This window comes from Falco punctatus (assembly GCF_963210335.1).
Source record: "Falco punctatus genome assembly, chromosome: Z".
NCBI classification, from domain to species: domain Eukaryota; kingdom Metazoa; phylum Chordata; class Aves; order Falconiformes; family Falconidae; genus Falco; species Falco punctatus.
In genome coordinates, this window is record NC_137586.1 from 80,461,231 (window position 1) to 80,479,803 (window position 18,573).

The following is an 18,573-nucleotide window of genomic DNA, read 5'->3' on the forward strand; positions in this document are numbered from 1 at the left end:
TCATTTGTATACCATTTTTGTATTTTTTAATACGGCATGAAAAGCTACTTTTTTTTTTTCCTTTGTTTTGCTTTGCTGAAAGCTGAGCCAAGACCTAAACATGGAAAACCAATCCTGAGTGAACTAAATAGAAGAAAATGCCAGATATTCAGATTTTTTTTCAGTTCATTTTCATTAAGAACCAAATCCTCAAGTGTCTCTGCAGGCAGAAATTATTAGTGTTCTATTCTTAGGATGAATGGAGTCTAACTGACAAAGAATTATGCTTTCACAAAGTTTGACAGCAGCTTTTTTTGTTGACCTATACATGATGTACCTTCTTAAAAGAAAAAAATTAGTTTCTAAGTTCTGCTTAAAACAAATCATTATGCAAAATTATATTATACTAGTCCAATTCATAAAAAATGTATGTTGTGGGGGATTTATAGAGACACTTGTACTGGCAGGGTGACAGTCAAGCTTAGCTGGAAAATAACTGCCATACTTGTCCCACCACACTACGGCATGGCTGCTGTTTTATGCTAGAAGAGATAAACAGATATCAGTAAAAATATTGCACTGTGATCTAAAATACCAACATGGCAAATGCGTCTCCCAGTACATTTTCATTTTGCTAATTTGTCAGCATGATATAATGAAAGATATGTGGCTGAAATGCATGTTTTTCATTTGACTTAAATTTGCCTTCTTTCAGTTCTGGAGTGTAAATTCTGGAGTGTAAACTCTATTCAGATACCCTATTCAAATCCAAGAAAGCAATAATGTCCCTGAGCAACCTCAGTTGGTTTCTTTTCCAAAGGCAAGATGAACACTTCATGTGAATAACATTTCTGTAATTTTATTGATGTCGTGAGATCATTCTCTGCCATTGCCTGATGATGCTTTGGAGTCCTTCTGAGACACAGAAATGAAGGCAAGGGGGGAAAATGGTGAACATTTTAAACTTGAAAGATGAAACTGGTTTTATGGAAAGGTTTATATCGGCTCTTAATTTAGTTTTTGTTGATCCACACTATTGACATTAAGAATATTCATACATCAAAGCTAATGTAAGCCACTTGCTGCAGTGTGTCTATATTCAGTTAAATCAGAAGGAAGTACAGAATAAACCTCCCTCAGCTGAACCTACAAAAAAGCTAAGCAAACAGTGAAAACAGAGCAAAGTAAGTAAGTAGCTGCTCTCCAGATTGCCTTACCACCAGGTTGTAAGAAAAAGGGACTAGTCAGAAGGTTTACCAGCAAATAGTAAGAAAGGGATAAAATCGACCAGCTGAAATAAATGAGAGTAGCAGCAGGCACTGATGGCAGTCACTGAGACATTCCAGTGGATCTCCTCCGGGATGAATTTCTACAACTGTGGAGTCTCAAGCAAGAAAGATCTGCCCTGGGGCTAAGTCTGAATGAACCCAAGGACTGTGAGCACATTGGCCCCAACGTGCGTGTTTGCCCCTGCTGCCTGCAGTTCAGAAGTGTTATAAAATGAAAATTCTTACAGCCCTTGGCTAGAAAGATCTTCCACCTTAATACTTGGCCTTGACATTCAAAAACTTTTGTGCCTTTATTTTCTGCTTCCAAGGGATTCCTCTTGCTGCACTTGAAGACCTTGCTCCCACTGAAATCAATGGCAAAACTCTTACTGGCTTTAATGGGAGCAGGATCAATATGGCAACACTTCTGTCTCTGACACGCAATTCAGATCCTGTTCCTCTTCTGCAGAATAGTATCTGCAGTTATTAGTAACCATATTTAAGGAAAGTACTTGCAGAGGAAAATATCTCATTTATGAGTGTGGCAGAATTGCTTCCAAATCAATCACTTTATTTCACAATATCCTGGGGGGGGTGGGGTGTTCCCCTTCTTTAAGGATTCGATGGCCTGAATCCATATTCTGAGTGGTGGGAGAACACAAGCCCTCTTTTCTGTCCATTTGCCCTTCTGGCCTTGCATTTCTCCTTTTTTTTTGAAAACATTTCAGATTCCTATCCACTCAGTTAAGCCTAGCTGTATGGATCACAGCATCATGATTATTCCTCATTCTTCTTTTAAAGGCTAGGAATTTTTACAAAGGCTTTGCCGGATTTTCCTGATATGTTATCCTGGAGAGTACCTCTGAAGTCACTTAGTCCCAGAGCAAGATATTTAGGAGTGTAACTCTGCTGTTACTCTAAATCCCATTGAAATCAAAGGCAAGTTAAGTATTTGCATGATTTTTCAGATCAGGTCCTTATCTCAAATGAAAAAGCTAGCCTGTTTCCCAACATGCTTCACATCAGCTCTTTAAGAAAAATGCATGTGTCTGATGGGAAATGAGTGCCAGGGATGGCCTGGGATGCTGTCAGCGTAGTACCAGGCAAAGCAGGATCACAATCCTTCAGAGTGGAACCAGACCGAAAGAAGAAAGCAAAGTATAGTCAGGTTTCTTTTCTACTGACCAAATAAACCTTCTTTCAGCTAGAAAAAATAAATATGTCTAGTCCTGGGGGACATTCAAGAGTGGAGAAAAAGTCATTCCCAGTGTTTTTACCTCTTTACCCCAGGTATCACACCTGTGAAGAGATGGGATGGCCAGGGAGGAGCCAAGGGAAAGTGAAGAGAAATTGCTCTTCTGTTCCCTAAATGATCCATAATGTTCCCTAAAAAACATGCTCTCTGCTCCCCAACATGCTCCCAGCTCTGGGCAAGCGGAAGGAAGGTGTGCCTGCTGTACCAGAGCACAGCCACCCTCCTCTTCCTCCTCTGCATTTAGGTGACCCTCAGCCTCAGAACATGTTTGCTTTTTAGCATATCATCCAGCCCTGATGTTGTTTCTTTTGAGTCTCAGTTTGCCAGCTCTCTGCTCTGCAGTATTCTCAGGGAATTAAGCCTGAATCTATTACAGTCAGGATGATTTTATTTTTTTTTAATTTAGTAATATTTAGGTTTTTTAAAATAGCATAAATATATAGAAAAAAAATAGTACACTTATTTAGTAAAATTTAGTAATTTTTGAGTGAGGGTCACAGAAGGGCAAGACTTAGAGCGCCAGTCATAAGGAATCAGGCTGTAAGAGGAAATCCAGATGCCCTTGGTGAACGAAGGACCACTCTGCTCCCTCTGGGAGCACCGTGAGCTTCCCGGCCGCTTTCAAAAGCCACCCCTTTGCACGCAGTGATTTTACTAAAACCTGTGTTTCTCCCCTTCCCTTTCTGGATAACCCGGCTGCAGCTGCTGCATTGTTCCTACACAGCGGTGGCTGCTTGTTGAGGAAGATGCAATTAAACATGAGCCAGGCTGGCAGAATCAGGCCCTCAGTGAAGGGAGTGAAAGCGGAAGCTGCAGGCTCCGTGCCTCTGATCTGTTGGGACAGGGAGGCAAAGAGACAGAGGCAGGGTTTGGCCCTTCTATATTTAGCTCCAGGGATGCCATGCTATCCATGTGCCATTGCTGAGCAGAGGGATTGCATCCGCCCAGCCCGTTTCGTGGGGCTTCTTACATCGTCCACGTTCATAAGAGCATTTGGAGTCGAAAAGTAGGAAAACTGGCAATAAGCGCTCACCCCCAGGGACTCTCTGATGTTGGTTGCAGCGTTGCTCATCCGAAGGGCATATCTCCTGTTCGCAAACGTGATGACAGATCCTGGCTTGTTTTCTGCCCAGCTCACTTTGGGAGGCTAAAAAGCATGTGTCAGGGAGATGCTAAGTAAAGCTGGTTGAGTTGCACCAGCTGGGACCAGCCTTTGCTTCAGGAGCATCTCAGGAGTCTCTGTACACCCACAAAGCCCAGAGTTTGCAGATGCGAGCAGATCTCGACATGGGATTTGCAAAAAGAAAGAAGGTTTCTACCTTCTCCCCCAGTCCTGGCATCTGCAAGGCTAGAAACCAGCCAAGCGGAGCTTCCGGAGGAGCAAAGGGGCTGCTCCTGCCACTTCAGTCCTAAGCGGCAATACCCACGTGAACGAATTAAAAAGTAATAAGTTCAACGAGTTTGACACAATCTATGGATTCAGAAGTAATTAACAAGGATAATTAACTTTAAAAGGGAAACCAGATGATTTGTAAGGAAAAAGTGGAGAAGAGATTCAGTGTTATTTATTCAACTGATTCCCTTAAATAGATTAACTTGAACTTCTGTTACCAAGATACTGTCCCAGCATCAAGCACATCTGCTTTTTACCTGTCTGCCTGGCTTTAGATCATGATAGTATCTACACAATTTTAGGAAAGCACCAGGACATTTTCCAAAAACCAGTCACTCATTGACCAAATATTAACCTGACCTATAGCTGAAGTAACTGATGTACAGGCTCATTAAAGAAAACATTTAACACTGTGATTTTAGATCCAGCCACTACTTTACATTTATACTATTACCATGGCTGGCAAGATGTTAGTATCTAAAATCCAGGTTCAGGCAGAGGATTTGACTTCTTTTTGTAGTGCATTTATTTGTATTATGGCTGTATGGAAGGATTCCTGCTACAGACCAGCATTCGTCTGGGTTTGCTTTTATATCCTACCTCTAAATATCTGGAAAGGTAAAATTCTCCTTTGTGTCTATTTTACCATACAAGAAACCTTCTGAAGTTCCTTCTAGTGTTCCTACCAGTTTCCTAACTGGATGCTAAGAATACCTAGAAGTACAACAACAACAATATCAACAACAAAAAGATCCAGAATCACTTTTCTCTCACAACCTCCTGTTTCTACATCCAGCATTTTCTGATTGAGATACAGCCCTCTAATCATGTCTGAGATGATGAAATTTTGTGCAACCCATCTGCCAGCATCACCAGAACCCTTATTTCCTTGATTTCTATTCACCTCAAAACGTATTTCACATTCAGCATGTCTCTGCCCCTCCTCCACTCCATTTCGCTGCTATCTGTGGCCGCTGTGGGACTTTTGAAAGCTAACACTGAAATGTTACACAAAAACACTATTGTCTCCAGTTTTCATCTCTATTCTATTTCTTTTTTTTTTTTTAAGTATTATTATTTGGGTGAAAAGTGGCTTTTTTGGAAAATTCCGCCTCAGTGGCTGGTGTGTTTGTTTTGGTTTTTTTTTCCCCCAGTTCCTTTTATTTAATCCTCTGTGTGGAAGCTACGTAGGCTGATTATGGCCTCAGAAATATTCATAAGAATTTTTCCTGAAATTAATGGGAATTGTGGAGGAGGCAAAATTTGATGATTTCCTTTTCTTAGGCTACACTCCTTAGGGCAGTTCACATTTTTTATAGCTTGCAGCCAATGAGGGTGACAATATCAGATGGAAAATGAAGCAATTGCTAGATATTTTCCATCTCAGTTAATAAGCCCCCTGCTCTGTGTCAGACTGAAGCTTATACCAATGGCAGGCTAGGATTTTATTTTATGCTGGAAATATATTTCTAGTGTTCTTTAAAAAAAAGAATTTTATGAGCAATTCGGTCTTCATACTTTTAATCCTTAAGTTCTTTCAAAGGCTACCAGAGGTTCAGGGCCAAATGTTGAGAAGTTGCATAATGCAAAAACAAGTCCAGCCTGGAAAAAGTAGAGCAGAGAAAAACCATTTGACTTTGGACCTTCTGTCACTACTAGGGCTAGTGACACTGGGTGATATTTAAGGTCCTGAAAGATAGCCAGTGCAATAATTCAAGGTCTGGATAAGCGTGTTACTTGTTAGGTGAAACTGTGGGTATTTCATGGTGTTTTACAAGGCTGTTTTACATACAAAATAATGATATATATGCAAAACCTAAAACCCATGACAAAGTTTCTGACTCACTGAGTTTTACACTGTTTCCTGTTAAGAAATGTTTCCTTTGTGCATGTCAACAGTGCTTTCAGTTATTATGTCCAATTTGCTTTTACAGGCTTCAAAAATAGCTTCCCCTTTTTTTTCCCCCCTTCTCTTTCTCTATCGTTTTTCTGAATTCATTGATAACGTGCTTATTTACTTTTTGAAACAATATGTAATAATATAAATCACATTTTTAATTTTCCAAAGGTATTGGACGCATGGTTTATTGTTGATTTATCCAGTATGACACCCGTCATATGGTATATTAATAAAAATCATATTTTAAAGACTGGTATAAGTGCCCTTTATTTTTTCTTGTTACGGACATTAGATGGAAAAGCACTGCAAGGCTCAGATAAAAATTTCAACAAGCCTCTGGTTCTCTAATGGCTGGCTTCTCTGCTTCTTTTCTTTACTGCTGACTTTTTTGGTTTGGTTCAGCATGGGATTTTTTTTCTTTCTTTCTGTTGTTTTTGTGCAATTACTACTCACGGAAAGTGCTGGATGAAGAGCTCTGGTGTATCTCTCTGCTACTGTTCCCAGTGCCTCTGCAGGAAAATGCAGGAATCTGACTTCATCTATGCTCAAGCCAGATGCAAGCCCATTTTCCCATAGCTTTTTTCCCCCAACAAAACTGTGAGCAGGTCCCTGTCCGGTTCTTGACAAGACTATAGCTGCCTATGGGTAGTTTCTGGCAGACAATGGACAAACTATTTTTCTGATGTAGACTGGCACAGATACACTCAAGACAGTTGGATTATTTACATTTTCATTTTGGCTGAGAGAGACAGTTTCAAGAGAAAGAGTGTATTTCATTACAGCCCATTGGCTAGAACGAATCACTTGTGGCATTACAAATATTGCTGGCCACCTACAAATGTATAATGCATTTCTGCAGAAAATAGGGACATTTTCAGTGGAGTATCCCTCTGATTCATTAAGGGAAGCAAGGTCCTTTGACCTTCCCAGATCCCTGGGTCTGAATCTCTAACAAATAGATTTTATGTGTCTGTGGTGTTTTGGTATTTGGGGGTTTTTTCACTTTACATCAGTGTCAAATGCAAGAATGACAGTACTTGAATATACTTAGTTACAGCAGGAACTGTTAGAGCTTGTCACTCATACAAGTTCCCAGATATGAAACGCTTCCTTTCTGTGTGTGTTTTCAAAGGCTTTGATGTCTGAGATTTGCCTATCCAGAATTTTGTGCGAGGGACACTGAAGCCAGCTACTAAAAACAGGTATGAGATTCAGGCAGGCTAACATTCAGTTTAAGGTAGTTTGTAGTCCATATCAGAAGGAAAAAAAACTTAGGAAGCATAAATGTTTTACCTATTGTACAAAGTACTTACTGTAACACAGTTGGGATCTACGAGTACTTGAAAAGTTAATATTGTAACAGAAGTAACAGAATGCAAGCTGAACAAATACAGGTTGTCTGTTCACTGCCTCACTGCCAAGCACACAAATTTTCCAGTACCCAAACAGCTTTGGGATTCTAGCTAAAAGTATACTATGTATTTCATCTGCCCGTTTGCCAAAGTTCACATTACTCAGTAGTCTGGATTAGCCAGCGGCATTGTAATAGCTGATGATGGTATGGATGAATGAATTTGTTAAATTCTCCATTGCCTTTCTGAGTAAGTTTGCCTATGAGGCTTTAACATGGATTCATCAAATACATATTACAAAAGCAGTGTGGGACTTGAATGCTCAATTGTAGCTGATCTGATACACATGAATTTTATACATGAGGAAACCTTTGAGCTCTTTCTTTTTTCATACATTAACTTTAAAGTAAGCAGTAGGAAAATGTCAAAGAAAATAAAGAATGCAAAATAAGGTACTTAAGGTTTAAGAAGTTAGCTTCTTTCAAAGTGATGCATGGGTGGTACTGTATCAATTCCTGTTTGTGAATAAGATTTGTGCATGCCTCCTATGTACCATTTTGAAAAGGTACTCTCAGTCTTAGAACATTTGTATTTGTCTTTCATTAAGAAAATACAACACAGTGAGTCACCTGTTTAAAAGAGGGCTACAGATCTACTACTGTCAAAGCCCAGGATTGTTGAAAAGCGGGACTGTGTGAGTGAAATATTACAATTGCAAACTGCAAAGAAAGTCTTTTGCTTCCTCTTTCAATTCAAAATAGAGATATCTGTACTTAAACTCTTATCTCATTATTGCTATTATTATTATCAGTCTTACCAGTATCAATTATTTATTTGTACAGCTCTTCAGCTTGCTAGGCACTTTACATGTGGGTGAAATGCACATTATCTGCCCTAGATAACACGCTGTTTTTCTACTCTGTTATTATTTTTTAAATTATTCCACAAGGCAGTGTCTGTAGTTACTGTGTGCCATTAGGTAAAATTTCAAACATCATAAACATTGAATTAAGATTTCAGACAAGGAAGAAGAAAAAGGTGAGGTATGGTTGAGTCAGAAACTGTTTGTCTCTTTGCAGACAAACACCTTAATAATTAGCATTTAGAGGAAAGAACAAAGAGCTCAGAACTAGACCTAATGTTTAATCACTTCTTAGACACAAAATACATTGTTTGAACTGAATTTTTAAAAGTGTTGTTGTTTAAGGGTGAGGTGGATAGTTGCTCAACTCAACTGCATAAAAAAGCAAGTTTAGCCATGGGCACTGGTCCCAACGCCAAAAAAAATGAATCAGCACAGGGAGGTGAGAAGAGAGTGAAGCACTGATTCTGCTACCCCAGGCATTGCTAAGGAACCTGATTTATCTCAGGATGACACGTAGTTTGTGGGCTGCTGCAATTCTCTTCCCATCGGTCCAAAATGCTGAAATACCATCCAAATTACATCTCGCTAGTTGCAAACTAGCTCCTGCTGTGTCCTTCAGCAACAGGACCAGGTCAAGTCCCTTCCCTGAGACCCACAGCACAGACACAGTTCAACCCAAGGGACAGGGAGAAACCCCACTCAGCAAATTATTTTAACCTCTGTGAGAAAGTACCAGAACATGGGTACATGCCCACTCACAGGACTTGCTGTTGATCTATAGGATCTAACCTATCGATTCTGATGATTTTTTCTTCTATTAGGGATTTGGGCATTGTGTTCTGTTTTGCTTTGGTTTTCTGTGCCTCATCAACACAATTTGTGACACTCAAGTCATAATCAGTTATTCTTGTGCAACGTATTTAAAAGATACCATAGTTGCAGCACAATGCTATTATTACTTTTCCTTTCTTACTGCCTCCAGAATGGGACTGCCTCACACACACAAAAAAAAAAAAAAAAAAAAAAAAAAAAAAGCCAAATCCTTATCTTCTGAATCTCAAATGCAGTTTTCTGGCTGACAGTTTAAATTACCACCATTTTACTTCTTATCTATATATACCTCTTAGCTATATACACTCGATATTGGAATCTATATGCAAAGAATGTTACTATTGTAAAAATGTTGCTATTAACTATTATGTTAAGTTGGAATTTAAATTGCACTAGAAAAAATATATAGCAAGCCTAAACCAGTATCATCTTATTAGATAAAAAAGAAAATCAACTGGTTTATGGCAGGTGATGTCTGGGAAGACAAAAGCTCTACCAAAGTGATACCACAGTAACTTATTTTCTGATCTAAGACTTCTGTGAGAGTTTTCAGAGCTACAGCCCAGCTACAGCACTTAGAGGGGGTGATAAGAGCATTACGTATTATTATCTTTTGTGTAATGATCTCACCTCACTCCACAGCTCCTGTGAAGACCTGCTCCTTGGCTGGGTAGTGAGGACATGCTTGTGTAATCCTTGCACCTGCTGAGTAGCACCTAATTCTATTTTACATGAGGGCTTCAAAAAAAAAAGCAGCACACATCCCGTCCTGAAAGATGAGGAGATGCACAGCTCTATAATCCCTGCTAGAGACAATTCCTGGCTCCCTGACTTGCAGTGGCTGTGTGGGGCTAGTGGGAGACAGAAGAGCATCCATTACACAGGTACACAGAGCACAGTTCGCTGTTTAGGATCCTCTGAACAAGCATCAGGACGCTACAGGCCAATACAGACAAGCGTTTTCAGCCTTTTCCCCACTGAAGGGTGGCACAAAAAGCAGTTGGAAGCAGCAGCAGGTGTCTGGCAACGGGAATCCCTTGGAATGTCTCATTACTGTATGTCAGAACAGATGCAAATCCCATATATTTATTAGGTATGGAGCTTTTCTATACCCTAGAATATTCCTTTGTGATGGCTGGAAATAAAATATTTGCCTGCTGTACGAGAAGGTTTTCATCGGTAGACCTGAGGAGTCAATGGAAAGACCCTCTGGGGCCTAACTTAGTTCCAGCACACGGATGTCCACCATCTCATCTGTACGTAAGTCAGCCCTTTCAGCAGTAAAAAGTAGTACTTATGCATAGAAACAATATTTTAAAATAAGTAAATATAGTCCAGAATAAAGCCCAAATTATGATATAAAATTGAGCTGAGGCAATAAAATATTAGTTTGTCCCTACGTACTCACCAAAAGAACATTGCTGTACTCTATTTAAAAGCATGAGATATGGAATAAATATTGTCAAATATTTATGTCAAATGTTTAAAGAAGGAAAATCTCTTCTAATACTTTTTAATGTATATGTTTTCTTTTCACTAGTCCTTTAAAAATAGTAACCACAGATTTTGTAGTCTGTCTGGACGCAGAAGATTTATTAGTGCTTATAAATGCGAAGAGGTTTGTATTACTGTATTCACTATAGCACTGAGTTCTTTACGTTAGCTGTTCTGCAGGTCAGATTTCAGGAAAGGCAAATATCTCTGCCCACCGTTTCTCTGTTTTTGATGGCCATTGCAGTTTTTGTTGGGTGGAGGAATAGCAACTTCACAAGACCTTCTCCACGGCTCAGTAGGCAGCTTCCCAGGCACGGTCTCACAGCTCAGTGCAGCTTTTTTGGTCTGCCTGTGAAGTCTGCTTCAAGATGTTGGTCTTGCAGGGTAGGTAATGGAAGGCATGCTTTAGAAACAAATTTCTTACAGGATATACAGTAGCTCCCCATACAGTGACCTAACATAGACTAGCCAAATTATCTTCATCATATGCTTCACTTCTAAGTTACATCCTTTCAATCAATAAGTATATACAGATATTCTATTACCCAGCCTTCAGTTATGTGTATTGCCAAAAACTGTCATAGTAGAAGCTTGTTCTGTTCGTAGTCATCTGTACCATTAGGAGAGAAATCATAAATACTTTTACTGACTTTTATAGGGCCTGGATTCAAATTGGTGGTGTAGTTGCAGCTAAATTGCTCTCATAGGACAGAAATAATCTGCTGGAGGACTTTGCATTTGCTGTTTTCATATAGATGTCAGAGCCATAATAAGGCAGGTCCCTTTGACCAGATGTCAGAAATACCTTTTTACCAGGCGGCTGTGTCATCTATTCTCCAAAAGTGTAATTTGTCTTAAAGAAAAGTTTTTTCTAAAAGTTTTATTGGCATAATAAAGGCAGTTTATCACATAATTCTGTAATTCATCATATGCACAGCACTGTTTGATGAATATATATTTTCTTGCCAAATACTTGTACACTTGCCAAATTTTTACAGTTAATTAGATATTTGGCTTTATTCATTGGCTTCAATAAAGTTACCCCAAAGATGAAATTGGCCCAATGTTTATGAAATGCTAAATAAGAGCTAAGTAAAATGTTTCCTAATTAGGGGGGTCGAGGGTGGGGTGGTGTCTTGTGGGCTAAGTTCTACTATTAATTAGACAGAAAATATCAAACTCACTTTTGTACTACGAACCTGACTCAGATTAGAACCAGGACTTGAGAAGCATTCCTTCATTTTCTGTGAGCTGTGCCTGTTTTATTTTCATTTTTCAAACCAGAACACATCAGTTTTTAATTATATTTATTTTTTCTCCTAATTCCTTATTTTTTTAATCTAATTTAAAACTCCATTTAAGATAGTAAAATGTTTGGGAAACTTTAGCAGCAAAGGGTTGAAATGGAATGACTTGAACTGGCTGGTTTGAAAAAAAAGCTGAATTAGAAAAGCAGATTCTGTTTCTGGCATGGAGTGGGCATAATGTTATTTGAGCAGAGCTTTGGAATAAGGAAATAAAATGGTAAAAGGCAGGAGAAGAAAAATTAAAAGTCTTTGTATAACAACCATTGTTTACTTTAAATGCAAAGGATATTCTTTTGAACTGAATATTGTGTTAAGTGTTAAGCCAAAACCAAAATTATATGAATGGAAAGAAAGTAAAGACTTTGACTCCCTGATGAATTTTTTAAATTCCTGTGGAAAGTTTGATGGCCTGTCTTTCTCCTTACAAATAAACTACAGCGGTTTTAAGACATGTGTTGAGTCTTGGTTTATTTAATTCAGAATAGCCAGAAAAAAAGGGACCCAGTAGGTACTACACAATATATTGACAGTTAAAGTAAACTGCAGCCAACTTAATACAGCTAGTTGCTTATGCTAGAGAGATAGACATGTTTACATATTTTTACAAAGGGAGCTTGTGTATGTATATGGCATTTTTTCAGCAACTTATGTGGGGGTATGCCATGTGTTGCTTGAGGCTCACACGTCGCAATGGCTGATGATGAGGAAAGATGCTCCCAGCCAATCAAGTTATCTGCTTTCTGTGATTGTTGTTTGTTGGGCTTTTTTGTTGTCCTTTGGTGCCTTTTCTCTTTAAATCATAAGACCATTGACGTAAAAGGCAAACACTCTCTTCATTTCAACATGGTCAAATTGCCCTCATGGTGTCACCAGCTTTGGGGTCAGTGCAGAGTGAGCTGTGTGCTTTGTAACACAGAGAATGACTCAGAAATACATGTTCTCTATTTTTTCCGTTCTTTTAGCAACTAAATGGTATTTACCTACCTCATATTCTACTACCTGTTATTTTTATTCTTCATTTCCGTGATGGGTGTCCTTACTTTTTAGCTTTCCTATGTCTTTCCCAGCTGGTTGAAAGTATTTTTTGATTGCCTTTAGTGGACTGGAGCTTGGGGGTTTTGGGGGTTGTGTCAGAAAACAGCCCCTAAAAGGAAGGGCTGTACGTACCTCCTGTGGATGGACAGGTGGGAGGGGGGACCATGGGGTCAATAAGGAGAGCTTTGACTCCATCCCCTGCAGCTCTGTGCAGCCACGCAGTCATGCAGCTGAACTAGTTCCTCAATACGGCTCCCCACACAGCTGCACGAACAGCTGCACCTGCCACAGGGAAGGCAGTGGTGCGGGTCAGCGTGGGATGGTGGCCAGGGCCACCAGCAGAAACACACATCCTTGTTTGGGAGGCAGCGTGGTTGATGCAGCTTGCAACTCGTGGTGAAGGAGGTAAGGCAACATAGTGTGAAAGGAGGGATGAGCATGATTTAACGTAACTATCGTGGACACAATCTGTCAGCAAATGCCAGTTCTGGGGAATTTTACACATAACTTTGCCGAGGATGTGCATTTAACTCTAACTGAACTCTTGGGTCTTACCAGCTTCCTCCTAACAAGTCTTGGCACCTTTGGTGTTGCTCCTTAAGCACAGTTTTACCACTGACCAAAATATACTCTCAATTGGAGAATATACTCAAATATATATTAAAATATAATAAAAATATACTCAAAATTTTTTGGAGAACAAGATAGAATAATGTTGGAAATTCAGTGTGGAAACAGAGGGTCTTTACTGTCAAGAGGTAACAAGTTGGGACATGAGGATTTGCCTTTACCAGCAGAAGAAAAGCAGTGATAGAGAACACTTTTTTCCGTGTTATCCGCAGCATGTCTGTAAAATTTACCTTCATCGAACTACTTATTTGGAGGGACAGCTCTGCTGTGGTTTTCCAGTGTGTACTGACTCTCCTCCTTTCACTTTTCCATTGCATTTGTTGCTTACGTCATTATGGCACCACGTTAGCTGTTTGTCCCACCGAGCTCTTTGAAGCTTTGGTGCTTCAAAGGTCTATTTTACGTTTTTTTCCAAAGACAATGCACTTTTTCAATGAGGCGGTGGCCTTATGGAGTCTCAGATTTTTCAAAGTGTGTATCCTCACTCGTACCAAGACAGGGATCCTGTCTTGTCCATCCTGTCTTGCTGAACACCACCAAAGGCTGCTTCCTGGAGAGGGTTTTTTTCCCCAACAGTGTGCCAGAGAAAAATATTATTAAGATTCGTGGGATTGGGTTTGGCTTTCTACAGAGGGAGAATATAACCTATACCACTTGGATGGCCCATAGGAGCAACCACAGCTCTAGGGCCACTGCAGTGGCTTCAGGGTGCCTCCGGAGGAAGATTATTCTTCCTCCCTTTTCCCTGCAGAGCAGATAGAGGAACAAACATCCTGTGCTGGTGGATTTGCCCCTAAAAGCATCTAGCTCCTCTGTGATTGACAGTGATAGCACACGTACTTTGAAAGCTCTAATGTTGATGATTAAGCCTTAATAAAAGCAAATAAGGTGGTGTCTGTGTGTACCACAGTCAGCCAAGCAGATATCTACCTGGCATCTTGTAAATTAATCTGGGTGTTTATGCTGTAGATCATGATGAATGTGTTGCTATAGCAACCTACATTTCTTCCATTTTTTTGCTGCTAATTATCCTAACACCACCACCAGCTACTAAATCTTTGAATTCCTAATGAACGCGTGTGGAAGGCACTTTCTTGATATATCTTTCTTACTGTATCAGCAGGATGAGATAATTAAAGATTAATGGATATTGATTATTTAGGGTTTATTGGAGCCTGTCATTCTAATACACATGTGCTTGTGTACCCAGAGGATCTGCTTGATTGTGCTTGGCTCGTTCTGCCAATCTGCTCCAATTGTTGATGAAATCATGCTAGGAAAGTGCTCTTTCTGTCAGATGCTCAATGCACTGCTCCCACAGACTTCAAGCCTTTGCCAGCTTGGGATTCAGGTCCCTGAATTCAGCTGTCCTCACTGGCAGCACTGTCATAACACCTATGACCACAACCTGGTTTTCTGTTGGGTTTTTCTCCTCTTTTGTTTTGTTTTGTTGGTTTGTGGTTTTGTGGGTTGGGTTTTTGTTGGTTGGTTGGTTTGTTTGTTTGTTTGTTTGTTTTGGGGGGAGGGATTATTGATTTTGGAGGAGTTTGTTCATTTTTGTTTTTTTCCTTAACTACAATATAAAATCAAAATGTTGTTACCATTCTGGAAGGGTGAGTGTTCTTAGTCATTGCTGAGATACTAGGTGTTGAGGCTGTGAATGCTGGAGAAGACACTGGGCAATAAACTTCTCCCAGAGGCTACAGTTTCAGGCCATTAGCAGACTCTAACATGTCCTGATGTTACCACCAGAGCTTTAAGGGTTTTTTATAAGGTATGATGACTAGTTACTCTTTGTTTCCAGACAGTTATAATTTTGTTTCAGTGTTGTAACATCAGGACCAAAGCTCCTCAGGATGAGTCTTTAGTATGTGATTCTTCATCTGACCCGGGTAAAATCCTCTTTTTTCTGGAAATCCAGAATTGTTCCATGGGTTGCCATTTGTGCCTAATATTGCCCAGATATTTCAGAGCTGCTGAAATCATTTAGGGAGGAGAGGAAACATTAATTGAAACTGGAAAATGTACATAGAAACACATCAACTTTGATAATTTCCCAAGAACACGGTAAAGGAAGAAAATATTTGGGGGGGGGGGTCCTTTGAACCTGACTTTTTAGTTATTTTTGTACTTAAAAGCAAGCTGAGATACAAATTCAAAAAGTGCTTCTTAAAGGCTTTTTTATATAAGGATCTAACTGATCGAAGGAGTAAGAAGAGCTAGAAAAAGCAATGGCAACCAGGAAGCCATACATGCATCAGTCTCTGGGTTTAGGGCGTTTTCCTGTGTTTATACCCTAATTAAAGCTATACTATGTGCTGGTTTTATTCCCCAGTTAACATCTCTGTTTGGCCTCTATGCATACACAAGATGGCCTGGATTTTGACTCTCACTGAATATTGCATTGGTGTAAGATGAGAGTAATTCCACTAAAAGCACTGAGATTTAGATCAGAGTAGTAATTCTATATATTAAAGAAGCTTTACAATTTCTATAAAGTAGTGGTAAAGGAAAACTATTGCTGAAAAAAACTTAAGAGAATTGTTTCCTAGCCAACGCTTTGAATACGGGTTTCTTCAAAGAGCAAAGTTTGAATGTTGCATTATATGCTCCTGCAAATGGAATTTTAATACACGAATGCTAGAAGTCCCTTAATTAGAGTTTGTAGCAATGCAAGTTAGAGTACACTTGTGTTTAGGAGGTATTATGTCCATCCAATGTAATTACTTTCTCTTATATTCTTATACTCCAGTAAGCGATAAACCAATTAGGCAGCTTTTCAAATTTATCAAGGTATCAGTAGAGACATACCTTTTGTTCCATTTTTACTGTGTGGATCATGAAGGCTGGCAGCACAACCATGATTCATGTCACAAACATGGCTTAAAAATCCTTGTTGCACAATGAGCTGCTGAAATTTGGTGTTCCTTCTGAATTTTCTGCATGCGGAGATTAAGTACATTGTGAAGAAGAGGTCAGAACAAAGGAAAAATCCCAGTTCCTCAAAGTGAACAAAACAAGTTAGAGTCCATGCATTTACAATAGATGTGGTTTCTTCTCTATGTACAAGAAAATTCTCTCACGTATCTATTGTTCTACTTAACAGCCATATTAGAGAAACACTGAGAAGCTATCCAAGTGAATTTTAGCCTTATATGGATGTTAACAGGTCATTAATTGAGTGCCCTCAGCTTAAAAAATAAAATAAATTAAAAAAGAAAAAAAAAACCACAGGAAAATCAAATTAGATTCACTGAAAAGCTATATTGAACCTGAGTGCTAAATTTTGATCCAAGCTAAATTTATTTCAAACCTGGAACGTTAGAGCAGAAATGATGTCTGTCTCTGTTTTTGCATACCTTCCACCATAAACCAAGAAAAGAGTGTTCCAGCTGAGTTTTGCTTTGAGTTTCTTACTTCATATGAAACTCAAAATGAAACTCACGATTGTGTGAACCGAAACTGGAAAAAAATGCACACAGCTTTAGACAGCATGTCACTTGCAGAACGGCTGTGTCATCACAAACATGAAGGGTAATGCTTCGCTTTTACCTGTGTGCATACAGCAAGGGAGAGGGGAAACTACTCTGATCCCCTTATCTTTTTGGTGACCACCTGTGCAAAAAATTAGGTAGGATTCCATTCACCTCCTAGGTGTGAGCTCTGGACATCTCGTAAACACCTCCGTGGCATTTATCCATGAGGGAAACGACTCTGCCATGCTGTGAAGCTAGCAGTTTCACAAGCTTGGAAGTGATGTGCTACTTAAAAGTGCAAGCCTGTTTTCCTCACACACACTTCCAAGTACATTTAGAGGCAATTTGTCTGATACACTTTCAGTGGATATGTGAAAATGACAAGAGAGGGTGAATGTTTGTAATAATAATAATAATAATTCCTCTCACCACTCCATCCACCTCCATATACCGCCCTAATTTCTCTCACTGGTTAAGGCACTAGCTATTCTTGCTCCTCCCACTGATTTCCTGATTTATTATGATTCATATTACAACAGCCCTAAGAAGCTCATAAGGGTTTGCATTTGGCTAAATCACACATCAATTGAAAACCTGTCTGCCGTTAACATTGGCGAAGCATAAGGTGAGGGGTGGGCTGAACAGAGGGGAAAGGCACTGGAAGGCTGTTAAAACCAGAGGGTAACAGAGTTCCTCATGTTATGGCCTGCGGTAGTATGCATGTCCTATATAAACCTATAGGAGTGAGATGTCCTGGAAACAGACTGCCTCCCCAGGCCTTTGCAGAGCCCAGATGCCTCCAGTAAGCCAACCCTGCGCACCATCTCTCGCTGCCCTCCCAAAGGCTCTTCTTCTCTTGAGCATGATGCTGGGCATCAGGTGATTGTATTTGCCAGAACAGACCCAAACAGAACAGATCCACTGTTGGAAAAAAGAAGGGGGGAGGAAAAAAAAGGGAAAAGAAAACAAAGGCCCATCCTGATCATGTTATTTATAGGTTCAAGACTTTGTGCCGATTTTAATTGAAGAAACATTTTAAACATTTATCCAGGCTTTCAAAAGCACGTATTAGTCATTGACTTATATATTCTTCTACATGTGCTCAATATTTAGGCAATTTACTATTTTTATCTTAATTAAGATAGATCTTCTCAGCCAGCAACAAGCTAAGTCATCTGTACTGTCATAGCAGTCAAGCCGCCGAGGCGCTGAATTTTGAGATGTGTCTGCCTCAGTGGGAGGATTCCTAGAAGAAACATTCATTTCTGCACCGCTGTCATTTAGAAACGAACATACGCAAACCTGCCTCGCAATGAAAGGCTGAAGAATCTTAGTCTATCCGGCTTAAAAAAAAAAAAAAAAAAAAAAAAAAAAAAAATTTAGGAGCAAAGTCCATTAAAAAAAAAGCCAGGAAGGTTTTTTTAATCCAGCAAAGACATGAGAAGACCCCTGTCACTAAAACCTGCTCAGGGTAGAAGACGCTGCTTTTTTTGTTGTTGTTTTCCATTTATTTAACCATAGGTACAGCAAATTAAATATTCACTGTCATATGATGTTTCTGAGTCAAAATGGATATATTTTGAAAGATATTTGCCAAGTCTTTTGTATGCTTTTGGAATGGGTTTTGTGGTGAAACTTCATAACCTCCAGGCAGATTAGATGGCCATAGTGGTCGTCTCTAGCTGAAATCTATGTACAGTTTATTTGCAGTGTTAGGTGTTCTATGTAATATACAAATACTCTGATACCTAAAGAAGTGGTCTGTGCTCTGTCTGAAACATTTCCGTA

General features: G+C 39.4%; 1 long non-coding RNA gene across 1 annotated transcript in view; it reads right to left on the minus strand.

The window, feature by feature from the left end:
• Positions 1–15,400, minus strand: part of LOC308056326 — a 102,891-nt gene extending 87,491 nt beyond the window's left edge. Inside the window, exon 1 of the long non-coding RNA XR_013924784.1 lies at positions 3,536–15,400. This is a non-coding gene — a long non-coding RNA (uncharacterized lncRNA). The remainder of the gene's footprint in view (positions 1–3,535) is intronic.
• Positions 15,401–18,573: the final 3,173 nt, after the last annotated feature.